The sequence below is a fragment of the Oncorhynchus nerka genome, linkage group LG28, assembly GCF_034236695.1.
Source record: "Oncorhynchus nerka isolate Pitt River linkage group LG28, Oner_Uvic_2.0, whole genome shotgun sequence".
Taxonomy (NCBI): domain Eukaryota; kingdom Metazoa; phylum Chordata; class Actinopteri; order Salmoniformes; family Salmonidae; genus Oncorhynchus; species Oncorhynchus nerka.
In genome coordinates this window covers 20,739,248-20,759,302 of record NC_088423.1, presented here as the reverse complement: position 1 = coordinate 20,759,302, position 20,055 = coordinate 20,739,248, and the positions used below count along the sequence as shown (strand labels likewise).

The 20,055-nt window shown below is 42.2% G+C and overlaps 1 protein-coding gene and 1 long non-coding RNA gene across 6 annotated transcripts in view; one reads left to right on the top strand and one right to left on the bottom strand.

Annotated features, from left to right (window-relative positions):
• The window catches only part of LOC115112985 (brain-specific angiogenesis inhibitor 1-associated protein 2-like), a 181,574-nt gene that overhangs the window by 123,305 nt on the left and 38,214 nt on the right, over positions 1-20,055 (top strand). The gene's annotated exons all lie outside the window — the stretch shown is intronic.
• On the bottom strand, positions 5,211-7,973 carry LOC135565486 (uncharacterized). Of its 2 annotated transcripts, none has more exons than XR_010461634.1 (4): positions 7,689-7,973; positions 5,703-7,154; positions 5,586-5,611; positions 5,211-5,385 (listed from the first exon to the last, which is right to left on the bottom strand). It is a non-coding gene; the product is annotated as an uncharacterized LOC135565486 (long non-coding RNA). The 2 variants fall into 2 exon arrangements; XR_010461633.1 differs by having other exon boundaries at positions 5,703-5,741; positions 7,689-7,971.

Here is a 20,055-nt window from a genome sequence, read left to right as displayed (position 1 = left end):
ACAGCCAACATAACGTGTAAGGTCACTTTTTTGAAAAGTCATTACTTCATTATATTGAGTAGCAAGTTACCCCTTGGTCGTTAGGGCAAATCTGGTCTGTGATAGGGGGGTTCACACCTAGCTTGGCTATTAGACTATTCTTTAGTAAAGGTTGAATAGTCTATTGTTCAACTATTATCCCTCTTCCCCAACTTGCAACAAATTGCTGTTCCCATCTCATTCCTTTCCCTCTTCCACGCGTCATCATTCTGATCCTGAATGGCTCGCTTGTGGGCTCGCTTATACTGTCTGCCTCTGTTTTGACCTCTTTCCCTTTCTGTCTTCTACACCTCTCTCCCCACCTCATCTTTCTTCCTCGTTGTATAATGCATACCATATGTGCATTAAAGTACAGATTGAACTTGTATTTATAATATTACAATTATCATAATTACAATGCATTTATGTATGTATAACACCTGGATAATTAACTTCTTTCAATAAAGCATCTCACATTCTCCACTGGTTGAAATTAAGTATCTCATTGAAATACTATCCTGTGTCCTCAGATTAATGCAGATGAAGGGAGATATATCTGCATAGTTTTTTTCTGTGTAAATGAATTACAAATCAATCATGTTTCTAGTCTATTGCATAGTTACAATTTGTAATCATTGATGTCCCAGGAGCAGGAGTGGTAAACACTGTTGAAGTGTATAATTGTAATACATACATGCAGACAAAGCATCATTCAAATAATGGAGTTTGATATGACTGAAAAGGAATGTCTCAGAGATTCATACCTGAACCACACCTTTATTTGCCAAGGAAGAGTATATGATCAGTGAATATATTCAATGTACAATGTGGGAATCTCATGCGTGGTAATAACTACAGTACATGTGTATATAGGACTTGCTTCCTTGGCACAATAAAGTTAATATATATGTCTTTTTTGTATATATTTCAATTCATTTTCAATCTCTTTTCAATTTTTTAATTAAATATACCTTCCGGCAACCCGCGTCACCCAATGTCATACGGATCTGCTATTTTTAGACCTTATAGCCAGAACCTCCATCACAATTGGACTGTGCATTGGACTGTTTTTCTCCCATTCTACACCGGATTCCTGCCGGAAGCCCTGTACCATTACTCCTGATCATCACAGCTAGCTAACTGCCACCGAGTGGCCCAACCCCGAAGCTAGCTTTGAGCCAGGCCCACCTCCCGGCCTGCTCAGTGATCACTCGGCTACACAGCTGATGCCTCACGGACACTTCACTAACCAGACTTGAATCCACTACTCCACCGGATTCTTGCCGTAAGCTCTGGACCTTTGCATCGGATCATCGCTGCTAGCTAGCTGCTACCGAGTGGCTTTAGTGGCTAACACCCTTGTCCCGAAGCTAGCACCAGTTAGCCGCGAGCCAGGTGCATCTCCCGGCTAGCAAGCAAAATTACTCCAGCTCCAATACCTCCTTTGCCAACTGGCCTGGACCCTTTGTCGACACGGAGCCCCGCCGTTCCATCACGACTGGTCTGCCGACGTAACTCCATCCGTTGTGACCTCAACTGGCCTTTGCCGGACGTCGGAGCAGACGCTTCTACTAGCCCCGGCCAGCAAACTTTTTTTGAACACCATGTCTCCCGCTTGCTAGCTTAGTAACGACTACCTAGTGGCTCCCTGTTTCATCTATTGCTGTTCACTGGACCCTATGATCACTTGGCTACATAGCTGATGCCTGCTGGACTGTTCATTTATCACGGTACTCCATTTTGTTTATTTTTGTTTATCTGCCGGCCCAAGCCCCGAACTCAGCCCCTATGTGTAGCTAACTTACCCTCTCTGCCCATTCATTGCCATTTTACCTGTTGTTGTTGTCTTGCTGATTAGCTGTTGTTGTCTTACCCGTTGATGTCTTAGTCAGCTCTCCCAATCAACACCTGTGATTGCTTTATGCCCCACTTTATGTCTCTCTCTAATATCAATATGCCTTGTATACTGTCGTTTAGGATATTTATCATTGTTTTAGTCCCACTCAACATGCCTCTGATACCTCCTTTGTCCCACCTCCCACACATGCGGTGACCTCACCCAGCATAACTACTCCAGAGATGCAACCTCTCTTATCGTCACTCAATGCCTAGGCTTACCTCCACTCCACCGCACCCTACCGTACCCCTGTCTGTACATTATTCCCTGAATCTATCCTACCACGCCCAGAAATCTGCTCCTTTTATTCTGTCCCCAATGCACTAGACGACCAGTTTTGTTAGCCTTTAGCCGTACCGTCATCCTACTCCTCCTCTGTTCCTTGGGTGATGTGGAGCTTAACCCAGGCCCTGGGTGTCCCCAGGCACTCTCATTTATTGACCTCTGTAACCGTAAAAGCCTTGGTTTCATGCATGTCAACATCAGAAGCCTACTCCCTAAGTTTGTTTTATTCACTGTGTCGTGACGTTGTATTAGTTAATGTGACGACTGTTGCTCATCGAATGATTGCAAGTTTCTAATTACGTGATTAACTGAATCAAGCAATTATTAACTGATTAACCTGGAGCACCATGGGAAAACTAGTTTTTATTGAGTTTCTATTTCCCAAATTAACTCAAAGAATATCAGAATAACGATTTTACAAAAGCCGCTACTTAACCAGTTTCCTCTATCAGTCTCGTAATCTGAACGTCGTATAGCCCTTGAATCTGCACGGATCCTGGTCCCACTAATGAATTCGTACCACACCAATCTTAATGGAATATTTACTGTATTTACTAAAAGCTAAAATGATGATAAAAGATACACATAGACAAAACACATTATAGGCTATTGATTAGAACTTAGGCCAACACACTATGGCGCTTGTTACCCACAATGGGAATTTCAAAAGAGAGAGAAAAAGAAGTACTCAAGTGAAATATACATTTGGGTGAATTTGCCTCAAACTGCTGCTCTTATGGGTCAGAATATAATGATGTAATTATGTGGTGATGATCTCCGTTCCGCTGTTCGATGACGCACTTCTCCTGCGCACCTCCCTGCGCGTCCTCCCGGTGTCAGTGTCCTTTTGGCTTAGGAGTCTGTTCCCTCACCCCTTTCTCTGGAAGGGGTCTTCTGAGGACAGACAGCTCTATAGCTCAGAGCTCACAGCATAGGAATGAAACCATTTAGATACCACGATTCGATGGGAGATGGAGGCTAGGTGGATCAACTTGAATTCATCCGCTTAGACACAGCTACTCATCCGTAGCTTGGGTAGAAAAGGATTTCTTTGTCCTCAAACTTGCGTTGCATTCTCGGTTGGTTGACTTTTTCAGACCCTGCTGCAGCTGGGGTCATGTAGTCCTGTTGTAAATTCTATACTCACAGGTTTTATACCCTTGGGTCAGAAGTGGGCGTAGCCGCCTTTAGGGCAATTTTCTGGGCGCACCAAGTTAATGAGGCAAGGGCTAGATGTTTCTCAAATCCCATTTTAGACTAACTAACTTACCATTTCATCTTCCCCAAAACATTCTCTTTGATTTGGATATTTTCCATACAACGTACAATGTATAAACATCAGACATATACTAGGAAAACCCTTCACATTACAATGTTTTTGTAATAACGTCATCTATTAACCTTTAATAACAGATCAAAAATGACATAGGTACACTTCAACTATGACAGACAAAATGAGATTTTTTTTTCTCCAGAAAATCACATTGTAGGATTTTTAATGAATTTATTTGCAAATTATGGTGGAAAACAAGTATTTGGTCACCTACAAACAAGCAAGGTTTCTGGCTCTCACATACCTGTAACTTCTTCTTTAAGAGGCTCCTCTGTCCTCCACTCGTTACCTGTATTAATGGCACCTGTTTGAACTTGTTATCAGTATAAAAGACACCTGTCCATAACCTCAAACAGTCACACTCCAAACTCCACTATGGCCAAGACCAAAGAGCTGTCAAAGGACACCAGAAACAAAATTGTAGACCTGCACCAGGCTGGGAAGACTGAATCTGCAATAGGTAAGCAGCTTGGTTTGAAGAAATCAACTGTGGGAGCAATTATTAGGAAATGGAAGACATACAAGACCACTGATAATCTCCCTCGATCTGGGGCTCCACGCACGATCTCACCCCGTGGGGTCAAAATAATCACAAGAACGGTAAGCAAAAATCCCAGAACCACACGGGGGGACCTAGTGAATGACCTGCAGAGAGCTGGGACCAAAGTAACAAAGCCTACCATCAGCAAGGGCATTGAAGATTAAACATGGCTGGGTCTTTCAGCATGACAATGATCCCAAACACACCGCCCGGGCAACGAAGGAGTGGCTTCGTAAGAACCATTTCAAGGTCCTGGAGTGGCCTAGCCAGTCTCCAGATATCAACCCCATAGAAAATCTTTGGAGGGAATTGAAAGTCTGTGTTGCCCAGCAACAGCCCCAAAACATCAATGCTCTTGAGGAGATCTGCATGGAGGAATGGGCCAAAATACCAGCAACAGTGTGTGAAAACCTTGTGAAGACTTATAGAAAACGTTTGACCTCTGTCATTGCCAACAAAGGGTATATAACAAAGTATTGAGATAAACTTTTGTTTTTGACCAAATACTTATTTTCCACCATAATTTGGAAATAAATTCATAAAAAATCCTACAATGTGATTTTCTGGATTTATTTTTCTCATTTTGTCTGTCATAGTTGAAGTGTACCTATGATGAAAATTACAGGCCTCTCTCATCTTTTTAAGTGCGAGAACTTGCACAATTGGTGTCTGACTGAATACATTTTTGCCCCACTGTATAACAAGAGACTATTCTTTAAGCAGTAAAACATGGGATAGCGTGACTAATTATGTCATTTTCCACGACATGTCATCCCGTGGTATTTCACCCAATAGATATAGGAGTTTATCAAAATTGGATTTGTTTTCAAATTCTTTGTGGGTCTGTGTAATCTGAGGGAAATATATGTCTCTAATACAGTCTAAAAAGAAAAGGTTCCTGGAGTATCCTTTAGGGGTTCTTCAAACTGAAACTGTGGGGGAACACCTATAAGTTCTTTGAATAACCGTTTAAAAGGGTTCTTCAAAGAACCCCTTTTAATGGATCCTTCAAATAACCTTTTGAAGAACCTTTTGGGGTATGTTTTTTAACTACCCCTCCTCCCCTTATTATTATTATTATTCTTAATAATAATAATAATACCCATAACAATAACACAATATTTCAGTTCTCAATGTTTATTATGATTTTATTGGCAAAGCAGAATTTAAAAAATCTAAATATGAGGTAAACTCCCAGCAGAGTCCCAAGTCCAATGGGTTTATCCTCTGGCGTGTTCATGTTCATGTGTTGATGTTCTCCATATCCATAGCCAGAATGATTCTGCAGTGCATGGTGATCAAACAGGTTTCCTGTTATATTCATAAGAGGTGTAGGAAGGGTTAAGTCTGAGAATCCAAAAAAGAGTAATTATACAGATGATTAACAAAACATGCACACGACAGAACCTTGGTATTTGTGGTGAATGTGAATTTAAAAAAAACTGTTTTGATAATGGTTTTCATACACATACCTTGTGATCTGCATAACATACCAATACCAATTGACATACCTTTGAATGCCTCCTCGTCTGTATACCTGCAGACACAGACACAGAAGTGAGTAGTTCAGTCATCAGCACACAATTCAGCTAGTCTTCAACATATTCTTATAGCCTATATATTCTTACCTCTTTGTTGATTGATATCCATTGAAATGTGTCCATTTTCTGTTTTAGAAAGATTGGCACAAATATGAAAATAGTATCACCATAAAACAATATCAATTTAGATCATACAAGGGTCAAACCTTACCTCAAATTGAGGAGATCTTTACATTTTTCCGTTAAGTGCCTACTCCTGCTGTCCTTTCAAATCAAAAATGTTAGGTTCCTGCAAGAACCCCAACCAACTAAGGAGGTTCCTTGATGAACCCCACCTTCTATGGGGTTCTTGGAAGAACCTATTGGGGGGCATTTTCAGTGCCAAGAACCCTATGGTTATTTGAAGAACTTTGAGGATCTTAGAAAAACTCTTGTTGAACCACACATTTTTTGAATGTATGGTCATACATTTGGCGGGAGGTTAGGAAGTGCAGCTCAGTTTCCACCTCATTTTGTGGGTGGTGTGCACATAGCCTGTCTCCGCTTGAGAGCCAGGTCTGCCTTCGGCAGAGTTTCTCAATAGCAAGGCTATGCTCACTGAGTCTGTACATAGTCAAAGATTTCCTTAATTTTGGGTTATTCACAGTGGTCAGGTATTCTGCCACTGTGTACTCACTGTTTAGGGCCAAATAGCATTCTAGTTTGCTCTGTTTTTTTGTAAAACCTTTCCAATGTGTCAAGTAATTATCTTTGTGTTTGCTCATGATTTGGTTGGGTCTAATTGTGTTGCTGCCCTGGGGCTCTATGGGGTCTGTTTATGTTTGTGAAGAAAGCCCCAGGACCTGCTTGCTTAGGGGGGCTCTTCTCTGGGTTAATTTATCTGTAGGTGATGGCTTTTTATGGAAGGTTTAGTCTCTCTCTGTCTCTATGTCTCTTTCTCTCTGTCTCTCTCTCTCTACCTCTCTTCTTATTTTGCTCTCTCTTGCTGCCTTAGGCTCTGGTAACTGTGAGGAGGAACAATCACAGAATGTCTCAGTTTCTAAATAGTAGAAACAAACCACATCAGCCCATGTTTCATCCCTACAGCCTCTGGGGAATTACAATGTGAGCAGAGTGGTAACGCCAATCAAACAGCTCATTAGCAAGTTATAATAACAACTCTGTGAGAGTGAAACTGCACATGGTGCTGCCGTGTGAAAACAAGAGAGATCGAATTTACTCATGCCACACGAACACAAGTACGCACGCACGCACGCACGCACGCGCGCACACACACACACACACACACACACACACACACACACACACACACACACACACACACACACACACACACACACACACACACACACACACACACACAGTTCAGTTCCCTCTGCATTGAAACCGTTAGCTTGATGGCGTCAGAGCTGTTGGGATGGTAGTGCATCAGAGAGAAACACAGAGGTAGTGTGTGTGTTGACTACTGAGGGCCCCAGTCCCTCAGGCTGATGTGGGGAGAATGAAAGAGATGCTATGGTGCCACTGCTGACTCCGTCTCTGTAGAGGCAGACAGAGCAGAATGTTAGAGAGAGAAAGATCGAGAGAGGGAGGGAGGGAAAATGAGAGAGTGAGAGAGGGGGGGTCTGGGTTTGTTCTGTTCTGCTGCAGTTCCGTTATTTTCTTCAATTATTCAAACCAGTCTCTCCCTTCCTCTTTCCCCCAACTATCTCTTTCTCTCTCCTGCTCTCACCCTCTCTACACTCCTCTTTCTCTCTCTCATTCCCACTTTTATTTCTCCATCCCTCCCTGTTCCACTGTGTGATCTCTTTTCTGAATGACCCATTTCTTGTTGTCATGTTAATAAGTCAGTTGGATGTAAATTCTTAAAGGGTTTTGTAGGAAGGAACTCCACAACATCAGAGGAAGCTGTGCTCTGACAGTCTGACAAAAGATCAAGCTTAGTCCTCGGCTTGACATAAATAAAAGATGATTCTAGGAATCAAGTTCCATTTGAGTCAATATTAAACTAATCTCTTTGTACTGCAGGTATCAAGGAACTGACTGGTTAATAATCTAGTTTTAAAAGTTTACCTTCATGGAATCTGACATTTCCGTTGACATACATTTCAGTATGGAGCCATTTGTATTTCGTAATCCATTTAGCTGAGGTTTGACATTTCCTTTTCAGATATCTCTTCTCTCTCTCCATTGTTAGACTAAAGCATGTGTCAAGGGGCATAATATAAAATATATTGTTTTATACTCTCTATTCCAAATCCTTCCAAATACTTCATTCCCCAGACATGTGTTATATTCCTTCCATGTGACCCTTTGTTCTTAGCCCTCTGAAACCCCTCGAGTTCAGCCCCCTTTCTCTTCCTGTTGAATCTGCTTCCTGTCAATACAAACCAGGAGTCCCATGCTCCCCCACCACCACCGTTAAGGCTTCTGGGTCGACTACAGTTAGGTTCAGGGACAAAGCCAGAACGTATAGGAACCTTCAATGTTTTTCTCCTCGTTTTGTTAAGGACAAGAGGTAGGACATAAGGTATTAAGGAAATACAATTGAGAGTCACCCCCAGGCTGTGTGTGTATGTGGGGCATGACCTGTTTGATTGACAGCTGAGAAGGTCCTCTCACGCACTATTAGATTTTACTGTACAGAGAGAGAGATCACAACATGGAGACCCCCACCAAATGCTAAATGTATTAATAGTACTTTAATTATTCAGATACAATTATATTACAAGACATTTAAGCCGTACTTGGCAGATAAAAGATGAAATACTGCTATCATAAACTGAACAGCGAGTAGAGAACATGTACTTTAATGTACTGTCGGACTATATCAAGCATCTAATGTATGGCCTGTACTATTTCTGATCTTTTTTTTTGTATTGTTTATATAAGCTGTATTGGGGGTATGTAGTTGGTGACATAATAATGTGTAGGTGCTCAACATGCAATAGGCTGTAGCCTCTTGATGCTTGTGAGAGAAAAAATTACGTATTTACCTGATTTGTTTGATATTTAACAATTAACACTTAACAAATAGTAACACATTTCTGTTTTACTAATGCTGTGTTTTTATGTTCTCCACTTTAGCTCCCTGCAGCTAATCTGGGCATATAATGGGTTTTACTAGAGATAGTTAAGCAGTAGAACAATCCCTCATTGTCTCAAAATCATCCTTGCATCTGGGAAACTTAGCCGGGTGGGGGTTAAAATACCCCCCCCCCCCTGCAGATAATGACCGGATGAACCCAGAGTGACTTATGATGCCCCATTCTGCATGGGAGGGGTGGAACCAGCCATGACTAAGCATTTTTAGATCTACTATATAAAGAACTCTGCATTTCTGTAAAGATTAAGCCTCGGCAACACATTTTAGAGTGTGGGGTCAACAGCTTCATTATTGCAATAATTAATCAATATTAAATAAAGATGATTGCTTGAAGAAATTACAAAGTCTCTCAGTATGAATTTCCACAACATGCTACAGGTATTCGTACGGTATTTTCTCGGCAGAAATATTGGCAATATCGGACGAAAATGCTGTGATAGTAGTAACATGTCATGTCTATCATGTCTGTTGGTTGGATGTTGCAGAGCTTGTCAAAAATAGTAATATAAATAGTAATATAGTATAATACATTATAGCATAAATAAAGTAGTAAATAGTGTATATACACCTATACATATATACCTTTGGACAGCATTCAGACCCCTTGACTTTTTCCACATTTTGTTACATTACAGCCTTATTCTAAAATGTATTAAATACATTTACTTCATCAGCAATCTACACACAATACCCCAAAATGACAATCTGAAAACATGTTTTCAGTAAAAAAAAATGTATATACCTTATTTACATACATGTAAGCATTCAGACCCTTTGCTATGAGACTCGAAATTGAGCTCAGGTGCGTCCTGTTTCCATTGATCATCCTTGAGATGTTTCTACTTGATTGGCGTCCACCTGTGGTAATTAAATGTATTGGACATGATTTGGAAAGGCACAGACCTGTCTATATAGGGTGACCAGGCCGTGGCTCAGGTGGTTGATGTCCTCAATGATCTTTTTGGCCTTCCTACAGCACCCAATGTCACAGGAAGGCCAAAAACATCATCAAGGATATCAACCACCCGAGCCATGGCCTGCTCACCCCGGTATCATCCAGAAGGCGAGGTCAGTACAGGTGCATCAAAGCTGGGACCGAGAGACTGAAAAACAGCTTCTATCTCAAGGACATCAGACTGTTAAAACTTCCTAGGGCTGAGATCCCATTAACAGGAACGATATGACAACAGCCAGTGAAAGTGCAGGGCGCCAAATTCAAAACAACAGAAATCTCATAATTACAATTCCTCAAACATACAAGTATCTTATAACATTTTAAAGGTAATCTTGTTATTAATCCCACCACAGTGTCCAATTTCAAATTGGCTTTACAGCGAAAGCACCACAAACGATTGTTAGTTCAGAGCCATATCACAGAAAAACACAGCCATTTTTCTAGCCAAACAGTGGAGTTACAAAAATCAGAAATAGAGATAGAATTAATCACTAACCTTTGATGATCTTCATCAGATGACACTCATAGGACTTCATGTTACACAATACATGTATGTTTTGTTCGATAAAGTTCATATTTATATAAAAAGTTCTCAGTATACATTGGCGCGTTATGTTCACTAGTTCCAAAAACATCCAGTGATTTTGCAGAGAGCCACATCAATTTAATGAAATACTCATTATAAATGTTGATGAAAATACAAGTGTTATACATGGAAATATAGATAAAGCTCTCCTTAACTTCTTGGATATAGGGGATATAGGATATAGGGGGCGCTATTTTAAACAAGATATTTTGTCACGAAAAGATGCTCGACTATGCATATAATTGACAGCTTTGGAAATAAAACACTCTGACGTTTCCAAAACTGCAAAGATATTGTCTGTGAGTGCCACAGAACTGATGTTACAGGCGAAACCCATATAAAAACCCAATCAGGAAGTGCAGCATTTTTTTAAACCGCCTCATGCCAATGACTCCTTATATGGCTGTGAATGGGCCACGAATGAGCTTAGGCTTTCTGTCGCTTCCCCAAGGTGTCGACAGCATTGTGACGTATTTGTAGGCATATCATTGGAAGATTTACCATAAGAGACTACATCTACCAGGTGGTCGCTTGGTGTCCTCCGTTGCAATTATTGCGTAATCTCCAGCTGCAGTATTTTTCCGTTCGCTTCTGATGAGAAACCAACTGTCATGACTGATATATTATCGAATAGATATGTGAACAACACCTTGAGGATTGATTCTGAAACAACGTTTGCCATGTTTCTGTCGATATTATGGAGCTAATTTGGAAGAAAGTTTGGCGTTTTATTGACTGCATTTTCCGGTCTTTTTCTTAGCCAAACGTGATGAACAAAACGGAGCTATATAATCTTTTTGGAAAAAATGAACATTTGCTATCTAACTGAGAGTCTCGTCATTGAAATCATCTGAAGTTCTTCAAAGGTTAATGATTTTATTTGAATGCTTTTCTTGTTTTTGTGAAAATGTTGCCTGCTGAATGCTAGGCTTAATGCTATGCTAGGCTATCAATACTCTTACACAAATATATATATAGTATTGAGTAGCTGGATGAATAAGGTGCCCAGAGGTGCCCAGAGTAAACTTCCTGCTCCTCAGTCCCAGTTGCTAATATATGCATATTATTAGTATATTTGGATAGAAAACACTCTGAAGTTTCTAAAACCGTTTGAATGATATCTGTGAGTATAACAGAACTCATATGGCAGGCAAAACACTGAGCAAAAATCCAACCAGGATATGGAAATCTGAGGTTGGTCGATTTTCAACTCAGCCCCTATTGAAGATACAGTGACAGAATCCACTCCTCAGTTAAAGGCACATGACAGCTTGCTTGGAGTTTGCCAAAAGACACCTAAAGGACTCTCAGACCATAAGAAACAAGATTCTCTGGTCTGATGAAACCAAGATTGAACTCTTTGGCCTGACGCTCTCTATCCAACCTGACAGAGCTTGGGTGGATCTGCAGAGAATATTGGCAGAAACTCCCCAAAAACAGGTGTGCCAAGCTTACGCAGTGTCCTACCCAAGGAGACTAGAGGCTGTAATCACTGCCAAAGGTGCAACAAAGTACTGAGTAAAGGGTTTGAATACTTATGTAAATGTAATATTTAAGTTAAATTTGCTAACATTTATAAAAAACTGTTTTTGTTTTATCATTCTGGAGTATTTTGTGTAGATTGATGAGCGGGAAAAAGTTCAGCAATTTTAGAATAAGGCTAAAATGTGGAAAAAGTCAAGGGGTCTAAATACTTTCTGAATGCACTGTATACCTATTTTTTCTACCTCCCCTACATCCTCTCCCCATCCCCTACAATCTCAGTAGTTTACGTTCGATAATCCCCATACACATCCAACACACTCTGTTATCTCAACCTCAACTTCTATCTCTCTATCTCAATCTCTCTATCTATCTCTCTGTGTCCCCATTTCTCTCACTTTCTCTTTCTCTCTCTCTCTCTCTCTCTCTCTCTCTCTCTCTCTCTCTCTCTCTCTCTCTCTCTCTCTCTCACACTTTATCTCTCTCTCTCTCTTTATCTCTCTCTTTATCTCTCTCTCTCTCTTTATCTCTCTCTCTCTTTCTCTCTCTCTCTCTCTCTCTCTCACTTTCTCTCTCTTTATCTCTCTCTCTCACTTTCTCTCTCTCACTTTATCTCTCTCTCTCCCTCTCTCTCTCTCTCTCTCTCTCACTTTATCTCTCTCTCTCTCTCTCTCTCTTTCACTTTATCTCTCTCTCACTTTATCTCTATCTCTCTCTCTCACACTTTATCTCTCTCTCTCTCTCTTTATCTCTCTCTCTCTTTATCTCTCTCTCTCTTTTATCTCTCTCTCTCTCTCTCTCACTTTCTCTCTCTCTCTCTCTCTCTCTGTCTCTCTCTCTCACACTTTCTCTCTCTCTCACACTTTATCTCTCTCTCTCTCTCTCTCTCTCTCTCTCTCTCTCTCTCTGCTGTCTGAAGCACCCTAAGCCTTCGGCCTTTAGCATGCTATCGTTTTATCATTCCCCCCTCTCTCCGTGATACATATAGCAACCCCCACATCCACCCCCATCTTCTCCTGCAGTTCTTCATCTCTGTATTTTTTTTTGTATTCCACCTCTTTTTGTGTCCATGTCATTTGTCCTGGGATACCTGTGCTAAAGTCTATTTAAGTCCCCAGTCACAGCAGGGTTGCCATATATGGAGGCATCAGAAAATGCCTGATCCTTCCCTGTCGAATTTCTGTTCTTTTTCACAGCGTGTGTGGGTACCAGGTACAAGGAGTCCTTCTCTTTGATAGATGTGGGTGTGATATCTGTGGTGTAACTGACTCAGTAGCTCCTCCCTGTGGCTGATGCACAGATGTGTTTCCCAGATGGTGTTTTCATCGACGACACAGCGTATCATCCTGTACACTGTACATCACACATCAGAAACGTGTGACAGATGAGAGAGAGCGAGAGAGAGATGCTTGTTGCAACAGGAGAGAACAGATTTTTTTCAATGCATGTTATAGTAAAGAACATAGGCAGTTCGTGAGTTTGGGAAGCTTGCAATTTAGCCTACCATTTCTAGCGATCTGCATGACAGTTATGATGATTTTTTTTGTTTCTCAAAATCATAATTTTTCCTTTAATTAATTAAGCAAGTCAATGAAGAACAAATTATTATTTACAATGACGGCCTACCCCGGCCAAACCCTAATGACGCTGGGCCAATTGTGTGCCACCCCATGGGGCTCCCAATCACGACCGGTTGTGATACAGCCTGGAATCGAACCAGAGTCTGTAGTGACGCCTCTAGCACTGAGATGCCGTGTCTTAGACCACTGTGCCACTCGGGAGCCCAAATTATCCCGTGGTCAATCATAAAAATTGAATTCAACTAAGGCGAGAGCACCAGCCTCTGCCATATGGACATATTGATACACTGTGGTCCAATGGCAGCTAAATAAATGAGCACATAGAACTCAGAGAGGTAGCTGTAGGCCTATAACTTCCATTGTCAACTAAGTAAAATACATCGGCCTAAAGCCGACAAATAAAAACAGTAGAAAATATCCTGATGAAAATTCTGGTTCTTTCAATCACATTCATCTCTCTACTCTGCCTCCCTGCCTCCCTTTGACTTGAGATATTGCTGGTGAAGTGCAACATTATATCAAATCATCAAATGGGTCCGGCCAGAAGCTGTCGCTAGCGAACTTGCAACATAGTATCAACCTTCAGAGTTTCCCGCACCAGTTAGCTCGGTACAGACAGCTGTTTTTTATGAAGTTTCCACTGGATATATGGGATCATCAGATGATGATATTTAGATTTTTCACACAGAGGCTTGGTGATTAGGGAGACAAGGAGCGTTGGAAAGATTTTTCAAATACTGAGGAGCTATCATGGATGTTAAAAAAACAGACTTTGTTTACGATATGTGAGGTGAAGAAAAAAATGGATGAGAGGCTCAGCTTATTAGTGTTGGACTTGGTGAGTTAAGACAATCAGAAATCAGACATTGCCAAATCGGCACTCTCCTACATTTGCACGCAGCAGGCCAGATAAATGACTGCAATTAATACATGCATTAACAGAAATGTATGTAGCCAAATGACATGGATTAAAGGTAAAATTACTAGGCCTACTGGTGACATATGTAATGGGGAATTGATAAAAAATAAAAGGCCAAACAATTTACAGAATGAAACAATTATTATCCAAGAATTGTCGGGAGCCAGCTGAGTTCATTCTGGAGAACTGAGTGCATGCATTCGGGAGCGAGACAGGCCATGGCTTCGCCACACACCCCTTCCTATCTTCTTGTTGTAACGTTTGAAATTATACTCAAGACACAATATCTTAACACATATATTTTAGATGCTTTTCACTGACAGCCACAACTCAATCAGCTAGACCTATTGCCACGAACACTACCCAAATTGCGGGCTTCCCAAATAGGCGTAGGCTTACACACTTGTGATTTGAAACAACTGTCTGTTTTTAAGAGGCTAATGATCTTCTGTGGCTAAGTCATGCTCTCTGGTGAAGTATTTTGAATGTTTTTATTTAGACAGGGGTAATTATATAATTTGGACAAAACATGGATTTACTTTAGGGGAAGCCAGCAATCTAACAGAGCACTGTACACCCACCAACTTTCCTTTCTAATTCGCGAGAGGCTGAAACCAGAGATCTGTATACAGTATAATGACGAGATGCTCACATCTCTACCCTAACAATGGGTGTCATTGTCCCACATGCGGGAATGCAGGCGACTAACTTAAGTCTGCATATTATGCCCATAGAAATGCATTGGACTTATTCTAGACAGAATTTGGCGAGAGTGGGCTCTCTCACTTTGCCTCTTCCTCTTTGAACATAGGCAGCTCGTGAGTTTGGGCTCTCAAGTGGCACAGCCGTCTAAGCCACTGCATCTCAGTGCTAGAGGTCTCCCTATAGACACCTTGGTTTAAATCCAGGCTGTATCACAACCGGTCGTGATTGAGAGTCCCATAGGGCGGTGCGCAATTGGCCCAGCGTTTTCCGGGTTTGGCCGGTGTAGGCCATCATTGTAAATAAGAATTTGTTCTTAGCTGACTTGTCTAGTTAAATAAAGGTTAAATAAATAAATAAAATACAATGACAGCCTTCCAAAAGGCAAAAGGCCTCCTGTGGGGACGGGGGTTGGGATTAAAAATGTAATAGAAATAGAGGACAAAACACACATGACGACAAGAGATACACCACAACACTACATAAAGAGAGACCTAAGACAACAACACAGAATGGTAGCAGCACAACATGGTAGCAGCACACAACCTGGTGCAAACATTATTGGACACAGACAACAGCACAAGGGCAAGAAGGTAGAGACAACAATATATCACGCAAAGCAGCCACAACTGTCAGTAAGTGTCCATGATTGAGTCTTTGAATGAAGAGATGGAGATGACTCCAGTTTGAGTGTTCGTTGCAGCTCGTTCCAGTCGCTAGCTGCAGTAAACTGAAAAGAGGAGCGACCCAGGGATGTATGTGCTTTGGGGACCTTTAACAGAATGTGACTGGCAGAACGGGTGTTGTATGTGGAGGATGAGGGCTGCAGTAGGTATCTCAGATACGGGGGTGTGAGGCCTAAGGAGAGAGTGAGGCCTAACATTTTAGGAAGGAAGATCATCAGGCAATTATTGTGTATTTCATCTTTCTTAGAACAGAAGATGTGTTCCTGAGAGTCTTAGCTTTCAGGAATGGGGTCATATTTGCTAATAGCCCAAACTGTTCCAAGGCGGGAGCCAAATTCATAGCAAAAATATCACAATTGCATTCAATTCCTTTCCCCCAGCCATTCTGTGCTATTTTTTGTCAAAGTCCCTTCTAATGAGTCTTGTGTAACTTGTAAACGTTGTAGAGGGGAGGGGAAGGCACATATATGTTCCTGAGAGGCTTAACTTTCATTTGGGGGTCATAATAGCTAATGGCCCAAACCGTTCACATGCTCCAGCCAAATTCAAAGGAAGAAAACAAATTCAACATGCCACACTGGCTTTAGAAACCGCTGCGTGCAGAATAAAAACAGCCTGCCCGCCTGTTCCGAGGCATCTGCATGGTCCTAAAGCACACCCCCGCATTTTTTTTAAACCATCAAAAAAAGGTGGGCCAAAGGCATTTGGGGATGCAGCCCCTGAAACCCACCCCTAACGGCGCAGATGAAAAGAACCCCATTTTAATTGAAAAGAACATTATCCTCTTTGTCGTTCCATCAACCTGCTGCACTGAAAGCTAATTAAACTCCTAAAGTGTTTTTCCTTTCTCTGTAATCAGTCTACATACACACAGATGAGAGAGAATAAAGGAACGGCTGGGCGTCTGTGTGTTTGTCACCTCTTCTTAATCATCTCTGAGTCATTAGGCTCGTTACCGAAAGCGGAGGCCACAGTCACACTGTGTAGTCATGTCATCGCTGATGGTTCAACTATGGTGAGGAGGGAGGGAGGCATCCTATTGTGTAACAATGAGGGAGGGAGGCATCCTATTGTGTAACAATGTGGGAGGGAGGCATCCTATTGTGTAACAATGAGGGAGGGAGGCATCCTATTGTGTAACAATGTGGGAGGGATGGATCCTATTGTGTAACAATGTGGGAGGGAGGGATCCTATTGTGTAACAATGTGGGAGGGATGGATCCTATTGTGTAACAATGTGGGAGGGATGGATCCTATTGTGTAACAATGTGGGAGGGAGGGATCATATTGTGTAACAATGTGGGAGGGATGGATCCTATTGTGTAACAATGTGGGAGGGATGGATCCTATTGTGTAACAATGTGGGAGGGATGGATCCTATTGTGTAACAATGTGGGAGGGAGGGATCCTATTGTGTAACAATGTGGGAGGGATGGATCCTATTGTGTAACAATGTGGGAGGGATGGATCCTATTGTGTAACAATGTGGGAGGGAGGGATCATATTGTGTAACAATGTGGGAGGGATGGATCCTATTGTGTAACAATGTGGGAGGGATGGATCCTATTGTGTAACAATGTGGGAGGGAGGGATCCTGTTGTGTAACAATGTGGGAGGGAGGCATCCTATTGTGTAACGATGTGGGAGGGAGGGATCCTATTGTGTAACAATGTGGGAGGGAGGGATCCTATTGTGTAACAATGTGGGAGGGAGGGATCCTGTTGTGTAACAATGTGGGAGGGAGGGATCATATTGTGTAACAATGTGGGAGGGAGGGATCCTATTGTGTAACAATGTGGGAGGGAGGGATCCTATTGTGTAACAATGTGGGGGGGAGGGATCCTGTTGTGTAACAATGTGGGAGGGTGGGTCCTATTGTGTAACAATGTGGGAGGGAGGCATCCTATTGTGTAACAATGTGGGAGGGAGGCATCCTATTGTGTAACAATGTGGGAGGGAGGGATCCTATTGTGTAACAATGTGGGAGGGAGGGATCCTATTGTGTAACAATGTGGGAGGGAGGGATCCTGTTGTGTAACAATGTGGGAGGGATGGATCCTATTGTGTAACAATGTGGGAGGGATGGATCCTATTGTGTAACAATGTGGGAGGGAGGGATCCTATTGTGTAACAATGTGGGAGGGATGGATCCTATTGTGTAACAATGTGGGAGGGATGAATCCTATTGTGTAACAATGTGGAAGGGATGGATCCTATTGTGTAACGATGTGGGAGGGAGGGATCCTATTGTGTAACAATGTGGGAGGGAGGGATCCTATTGTGTAACAATGTGGGAGGGAGGGATCCTGTTGTGTAACAATGTGGGAGGGAGGGATCATATTGTGTAACAATCTGGGAGGGAGGGATCCTATTGTGTAACAATGTGGGAGGGAGGGATCCTATTGTGTAACAATGTGGGGGGGAGGGATCCTGTTGTGTAACAATGTGGGAGGGATGGATCCTATTGTGTAACAATGTGGGAGGGAGGCATCCTATTGTGTAACAATGTGGGAGGGAGGCATCCTATTGTGTAACAATGTGGGAGGGAGGCATCCTATTGTGTAACAATGTGGGAGGGAGGGATCCTATTGTGTAACAATGTGGGAGGGAGGGATCCTATTGTGTAACAATGTGGGAGGGAGGGATCCTATTGTGTAACAATGTGGGAGGGAGGGATCCTGTTGTGTAACAATGTGGGAGGGAGGGATCCTATTGTGTAACAATGTGGGAGGGAGGGATCCTGTTGTGTAACAATGTGGGAGGGAGGGATCATATTGTGTAACATTCTCAGAGAAGAAACACTTTGAAGTGGATAGTATCTTCATGCAGGTATCATACAGCATCTCTGACTGTGCATCACTCTGAGGGGCTGAGGGAGACGGGGAGGGACAGAGAGATGAAAGGGAAACAGAAAGCTCCAGGGTAGCAGTGTGGGGAGCAGTAAATGGGAAGCTGTGAATTTTCAGTAAACACCTGCTCACATTGCCTTAATGAGTTCTGTAATGGGGCTGACATTTCTATCTGCGACCCCTGTGTATGTGTGCGTGTTTGTGTGTATATGATGCGCGTGCGTTTATGTGTGGGCGTGTTTGTGTCTCCCTGATGTGAGCCCCACAAGTGTTTTTGTGGAAGATTTTAGTCAAGTATTCAACAAGGTTTTTGTTGTTATGCCTTTGTCTGGTTGTTGATGACTACTGTGTGGATAACAAAGTTTTCAGGACGAGTCTAATTGTACCTCTATGGTAACAAAGGATGAACTCAATTTGTTCTTGTCTTAGGCTGGGCTCTGTGTCATTAACATCATTAGCGACTAATGCTACATTATAAACTAGGTGATTCGAGCCTTGAATGCTGATTGACTGAAAGTCGTGGTATACCAGATCATATACCACGGGTATGACAAAACATTTATTTTTACCTCTCCAATTACGTTGGTAACCAGTTTATAATAGCAATAAGGCACCTCTGGGGTTTGTGAAATATTGCCAATTTACCAGGGCTATGGGCTGTATCCAGGCACTCCACATTGCGTCATGGGTAAGAACAGCCCTTATCCGTGTTATATAGGCCATATACCACACTCCCTCAGGCCTTATTGCTTTAATGACTAATGACTTTAATGTATTGGCCATTTTGTTCTAATCAGGCAGGGAATTAGTGCTCCATTGTGTACCACTAGGGAATTAGTGCTCCATTGTGTACCACTAGGGAATTAGTGCTCCATTGTGTACCACTATGGAATTAGTGCTCCATTGTGTACCACTAGGGAATTAGTGCTCCATTGTGTCCCACTAGGGAATTAGTGCTCCATTGTGTACCACTGGGGAGTTAGGGATCCATTGTGTACCACTGGGGAATTAGTGCTCCATTGTGTACCACTGGGGAGTTAGTGATCCATTGTGTACCACTGGGGAATTAGTGCTCCATTGTGTACCACTATGGAATTAGTGCTCCATTGTGTACCACTGGGGAGTTAGTGCTCCATTGTGTACCACTCGGGAATTAGTGCTCCATTGTGTACCACTGAGGAATTAGTGCTCCATTGTGTACCACTATGGAATTAGTGCTGGATTGTGTACCACTGGGGAATTAGTGCTCCATTGTGTACCACTAGTGAATTAGTGCTCCGTTGTGTACCACTGAGGAATTAGTGCTCCATTGTGTACCACTATGGAATTAGTGCTCCATTGTGTACCACTGGGGAATTAGTGCTCCATTGTGTACCACTATGGAATTAGTGCTGGATTGTGTACCACTGGGGAATTAGTGCTCCATTGTGTACCACTAGTGAATTAGTGCTCCGTTGTGTACCACTGAGGAATTAGTGCTCCATTGTGTACCACTATGGAATTAGTGCTCCATTGTGTACCACTGGGGAATTAGTGCTCCATTGTGTACCACTAGTGAATTAGTGCTCCGTTGTG